The sequence below is a fragment of the Pristiophorus japonicus genome, chromosome 15 (assembly GCF_044704955.1).
Source record: "Pristiophorus japonicus isolate sPriJap1 chromosome 15, sPriJap1.hap1, whole genome shotgun sequence".
Classification (NCBI taxonomy): Eukaryota; Metazoa; Chordata; class Chondrichthyes; family Pristiophoridae; genus Pristiophorus; species Pristiophorus japonicus.
This window is the reverse complement of record NC_091991.1, coordinates 166,840,678-166,847,112: the sequence shown is the minus strand read 5'-3', so window position 1 is coordinate 166,847,112 and position 6,435 is coordinate 166,840,678. Positions and strand designations below refer to the sequence as shown.

The window sequence follows — 6,435 nt, the reverse complement described above, 5'->3', positions numbered from 1 at the left end:
GGGGGAGGTCAGGTCGGGGAGGGGGAGGTCAGGTCGGGGAGGGGGAGGTCAGGTCGGATCCAATCCGGGGGTGGGGGGGCGGGGGTCGGGTCGGGGGTGGAGAGAGGAAGAGCGGGGGTCGGGTCGGGTCCAGTCGGGGGGGGGGGGTCGGGAGCAGGAGCGCGGGTCGGGTCGGGTCCAGTCGGGGGGTCGGGAGCAGGAGCGCGGGTCGGGTCCAGTCAGGGGGGGGGGGGGGGGGGAGAAGAGGGGGTGTCAGGTCGGGTCGGGGGGGGGGGGGGGGGGGAGGGGGTGTCAGGTCGGGTCGGGGGGGGGGGGGGGGGGGAAGCAGGAACTGGCCGTGGGAGGAACGTTATTCACGCAGCCCCAGTGAGGCCATTTGGCCAGGGCTAGGGGCTGCGTGCTTCGGGCGCCTGGAGCTACTGCACTTGCGTGCCCACTGTAGCGCGCATGTGCAGAGGTCACGGCACTGTTTTCAGCGCAGGGACCTGGCTCCGCCCCCTACAGCTTGTGCTGCGCTGCGCTGAGGGCCAGAGGACCTGCAGGGAGGTGGAGAATACGGAGGATTTTTTTAGGCGCACTTTGTGGCGCGAAAAACGGGCGTCCAGGTCGGGACTGCGCCATTCTAGGCGCGTGTGGAAACTTGGGCCCTAAATAACTACAGTTACAGCACTTAGAAAACAAGAAATAAAAGCAACAGGCCAGCTGGCTTCCAAAATTAAACTGCATAAGCACTTATCAGAATACAGCTTTATTGCGATAATTTTCGCATCGTTATTCCGAATATAATTCTGTAAATAAAGCAAAAAACCATATGAAATAGGACTAACTTTTTAAGTGCTCAAAACTAAGATCCCCAAATGACTAATTTGGGATCGTGCTGTGTGTGAATTGCCTATATTACAGGGTCTACACTTCAGATATGTCCTGTACACAAAAAGCGGGACAAATCCAATCCAGCCAATTACCGTCCCATCAGTCCACTCAATCAGCAAAGTGATGGAAGGTTTCGTCAACATTGCTATCAAGTGGCACTTACTCACCAATGCCCAGTTTGGGTTCCGCTAGGACCACTCGGCTCCAGACATTACAGCCTTGGTCCAAAGATGGACAAAAGAGCTGAATTCCAGAGGTGAAGCGAGAGTGACTGCCCTTGACATCAAGGCAGCATTTGAACGAGTGTGGCATCAATGGGAATCAGGGGGGAAACTCTTCACTGGTTGGAGTTATACCTAGCACAAAGGAAGATGGTTGTGGTTGTTGGAGGTCAACCACCCCAGCTCATTGCTGCAGGAGTTCCTCAGGGTAGTGTCCTAGGCCCAACCATCTTCAGCTGCTTCATCAATGACCTTCCCTCCATCATAAGATCAGATGTGGGGATGTTCGCTGATGATTGCACAGTTTTCAGTTCCATCGCAACTCCTCAGAAAATGAAGTAGTCTATGCCCGCATGCAGCAAGACCTGGACGACATTCAGGCTTGGGCTGATGTGTGGCACAAATATAACTTGCCACTTAAGTGCCAGGTAATGACCATCTCCAAAAAGCGAGAGACTAACGACCTCCCCTTGATAGTCAACGGCATAACCAAAGGCATAACCATCGCCGAATTCCCCACCAACAACATCCTGGGGGGTTACCATTGACCAGAAACTTAACTGGACCAGCCACATAAATATTGCGGCTACAAGAGCCGGTCAGAGGCTGGGAATTCAGCAGTAAGTGCCTCACCTTCCGACTCCCCAAAGCCTTTCCACCATCTATAAGGCACAAGTCAACAGTGTGATGGAACACTCTCCCCTTGCCTGGATGAATGCAGCTCCAACAATACTCAAGAAGCTCGACACCATCCAGGGCAAAACAACCCGTTTGATTGGCACCTCATCCACCACCTTCAACATTCACTCCTTTCACCAAGGCAGACCGTGGTTGCAGTGTACAGCATCTATAAGGTGCACTGCAGCAACTCGCCATGGCTTCTTCGGCAGCAGCTCCTAAACCCGCGACCTGCACCACCTAGAAGGACACAGGTAGCACCATCACCTGCATGTTCCCCTCCAAATGACACACCATCCTGACTTGGAAATATATCGCCGTTCCTTCATTGTTGCTGGGTCAAAATTCTGGAACTCCCTCCCGAACAGCACTGTGGGAGTACCTTCACCACACGGACTGCAGAGGTTCAAGGTGGCGGCTCACCACCACCTTCTCAAGGGCAATAAATGCTGACCTTGCCAGTGAGGCCTACATCGCGGAACGAAACAAACAAAAACTTGGCTGTAAAGTGCTTTACGATGTCCCAAGGTCATGAAAGGTACTATATAAATTCAAATTCTTTTAATTATTTTTAAATTTAATTCTTATTCATATGATTGTGTTTTTGCTTAAAAGAAAACTACAAGCACATTATTGCCACAGTACAAACATTTATGCATTAAACTGCACACAATGGGATATTTCACAAATTAATTTGCTGAGATTACATTCCAGTGTTGGAAAATGCATATGCGGCTATCAACTAAAAACAGGATTGCACTCATCTGTAATCCTTTCGACAGCTGAATAGATGTCCGGAACTCACTGTCTAAGCTCTTGCATGACAAATGGCCTCTTGGGCAAGGTACCAGCTGACCAAAGAGTCAGCATGGATTTGTGACAGGTTGGTCATGTCTGACTAATCATCATTATGAACTTCCAAAAGGCATTTGATGTGGTTCCTCACAAGAGATTGTTAGCAAAAATGGAGGTAAACTTGTGACATGCACTGGTAATTGCTTTAGAGGAAGGGACAGAGAGTGGCAATGAAGGGCCTGTTCTCCAGTGGGATGTGACAAATGGTGTTCCCTGGGAATCCGTACTGGGACCACAGCTTTTCACCATCTATATTAACGACACCGAAGAAAGAGAGTTGTATATCCAAGTTTGCAGATGCCAGAGTTTAGAGACACAGTGAGTGGGCAAAACTATAGCAGGTGGAGTTCAATGTGGCGAAGTGTGGGTTCGTCCACTTGGATCTGAGAAAAACAAATCAGAATATTTTCTTAATGGCGAGAAACTGGGAGTTATGAAGGAGCAAAGGGATTTAGGTGTTCATGTTCACAAATTACTAAAAGCTAGTGCACAGGTACAAAAAGTAATCAAAAAGGCCAATCGAATGTTGGCCTTTATCTCAAAGGGGTTGGAATACCAGAGTGAGAAATTGTTGGCTTCAGTTGTATAGAGCCTTGGGCAGATGCCATCTGCAGTATGCATTGGGCAAAGAACCTCAGGAAAGATATATTGACCGTGGGAGGGATAGAGCGCAGATTCACCAAAATTATACAATGGCTTAAAGGATTAAATTAGAAGGACAGCTTGCGTAAAGGTGGTTTGTATTCCCTTGAGATTAGAGGTTCAGGGGAGATCTAATCGAGGTGTTTAAAATGATAAAATGATTTGATAAAAGGAGATACAGAGAACTATATTATCTGCTGGGAAAATCCAGGGCGAGGGCATAATCTTAAAATTAAAGTTAGGCCATTTGGAGTGAAATCAGGTAGCATTTTTCACACCAAAGGTCGTGGAAATCTTGAACTCCCTCCTCCAAACAGCTGTGGATAATGGGTCAACATTAATTTTCAACACTGAGATCAATAAATTTTTGTTGAGTATGGAACAAAGGCAGGTAAATGGAGTTGTAGTACAGATTAGCTTTGATCTAATTAAATGGCAGAACAAGGGGATGAATGCACTACTCCTGTTCCTATGCAAGAGGGTTAACCTAACAGCTGTTAAACTTTAGCCCAGCAAGAGTGAGCAGCTTCAGGCGAGGACGGAAGGGGAGAAAATTTGGAGAGACCATTAGGTAATAAAATTTAGAAACATAGAAACATAGAAAATAGGGGCAGGAGTAGGCCATTTGGCCCTTCGAGCCTGCACCGCCATTCAATGAGTTCATGGCTGAACATGCAACTTCAGTACCCCATTCCTGCTTTCTCGCCATACCCTTTGATCCCCCTAGTAGTAAGGACTACATCCAACTCCTTTTTGAATATATTTAGTGAATTGGCCTCAACAACTTTCTGTGATAGAGAATTCCACAGGTTCATCACTCTCTGGGTGAAGAAGTTTCTCCTCATCTCGATCCGAAATGGCTTACCCCTTTATCCTTAGACTGTGACCCCTGGATCTGGACTTCCCCAACTTTGGGAACATTCTTCCTGCATCTAACCTGTCTAAACCTGTCAGAATTTTAAACGTTTCTATGAAATGCCCTCTCATTCTTCTGAACTCCAGTGAATATAAGCCCAGTTGATCCAGTCTTTCTTGATATGTCAGTGCCGCCATCCCGGGAATCAGTCTGGTGAACCTTCGCTGCACTCCCTCAATAGCAAGAATGTCCTTCCTCAAGTTAGGAGACCAAAACTGTACACAATACTCCAGGTGTGGTCTCACCAAGGCCCTGTACAACTGTAGCAATACCTCCCTGCCCCTGTACTCAAATCCCCTCGCTATGAAGGCCAACATGCCATTTGCTTTCTTAACCGCCTGCTGTACCTGCATGCCAACCTTCAATGACTGATGTACCATGACACCCAGGTCTCGTAAGAACATAAGAATTAGGAACAGGAGTAGGCCATCAAGCCCCTCGAGCCTGCTCCGCCATTTAACAAGATCATGGCTGATCTGGCCGTGGACTCAGCTCCACTTACCCGCCCGCTCCCCGTAATCCTTAATTCCCTTATTGGTTAAAAATCTATCTGTGATTTGAATACATTGAATGAGCTAGCCTCAACTGCTTCCTTGGGCAGAGAATTCCACAGATTCACAACCCTCTGGGAGAAGAAATTCCTTCTCAACTAGGTTTTAAATTGGCTCCCCCGTATTTTCTAGTCTCCCTAGTTCTAGTCTCCCCGACCAGTGGAGACAACCTCTCCGCCTCTATCTTGTCTATCCCTTTCATTATTTTAAATGTTTCTAGAAGATCACCCCTCATCCTTCTGAACTCCAACGAGTAAAGACCCAGTCTACTCAACCTATTATCATAATGTAACCCCCTCATCTCCGGAATCAGCCTCGTGAATCGTCTCTGTACCCCCTCCAAAGCTGGTATATCCTTCCTTAAGTAAGGTGACCAAAACTGCACGCAGTACTCCAGGTGCGGCCTCACCAATACCCTATACAGTTGCAGAAGGACCTCCCCTGCTTTTGTACTCCATCCCTTTCGCAATGAAGGCCAACATTCCATTCGCCTTCCTGATTACCTGCTGCACCTGCAAACTAACTTTTTGGGATTCAAAAAGAGTTTCATGCACAAGGACCCCCAGGTCCCTCTGCACCGCAGCATGCTGTAATTTCTCCCCATTCAAATAATATTCCCTTTTACTGTTTTTTTTTCCCCAAGGTGGATGACCTCACACTTTCCGACATTGTATTCCATCTGCCAAACCTTAGCCCATTCGCTTAACCTATCCAAATCTCTTTGCAGCCTTTCTGTGTCCTCTACACAACCCACTTTCCCACTAATCTGTGTGCCATCTGCAAATTTTGTTACACTACACTCTGTCCCCTCTTCCAGGTCATCTATGTATATTGTAAACAGTTGTGGTCCCAGCACCGATCCCTGTGGCACACCCACTAACCACCGATTTCCAACCTGAAAAGGACCCATTTATCCCAACTCTCTGCATTCTGTTCGCCAGCCAATTCTCTATCCATGCTAATACATTTCCTCTGACTCCACGTACCTTTATCTTCTGCAGTAACCTTTTGTGTGGCATTTTATCGAATGCCTTTTGAAAATCTAAATACACCACATCCATCGGTACACCTCTATCCACCATGCTTGTTATATCCTCAAAGAATTCCAGTAAATTAGTTAAACATGATTTCCCCTTCATGAATCCATGTTGCGTCTGCTTGATTGCACTATTCCTATCTAGATGTCCCGCTATTTCTTCCTTAATGATAGCTTCAAGCATTTTCCCCACTACAGATGTTAAACTAACCGGCCTATAGTTACCTGCCTTTTGTCTGCCCCCTTTTTTTAAACAGAGGCGTTACATTAGCTGCTTTCCAATCCACTGGTACCTCCCCAGAGTCCAGAGAATTTTGGTAGATTATAACGAATGCATCTGCTATAACTTCCGCCATCTCTTTTAATACCCTGGGATGCATTTCATCAGGACCAGGGGACTTGTCTACCTTGAGTCCCATTAGCCTGTCCAGCACTACCACCCTAGTGATAGTGATTGTCTCAAGGTCCTCCCTTCCCACATTCCTGTGACCAGCAATTTCTGGCATGGTTTCTGTGTCTTCCACTGTGAAGACGGAAGCAAAATAATTGTTTAAGGTCTCAGCCATTTCTACAGTTCCCATTATTAAATCCCCCTTCTCATCTTCTAAAGGACCAACATTTACTTTAGTCACTCTTTTCCGTTTTATATATCTGTAAAAGCTT

General features: G+C 47.0%; 1 protein-coding gene across 3 annotated transcripts in view; it reads right to left on the bottom strand.

Moving 5' to 3' along the window:
- The window catches only part of smurf1 (SMAD specific E3 ubiquitin protein ligase 1), a 123,498-nt gene that overhangs the window by 44,487 nt on the left and 72,576 nt on the right, over nt 1-6,435 (bottom strand). The window lies entirely within an intron of this gene.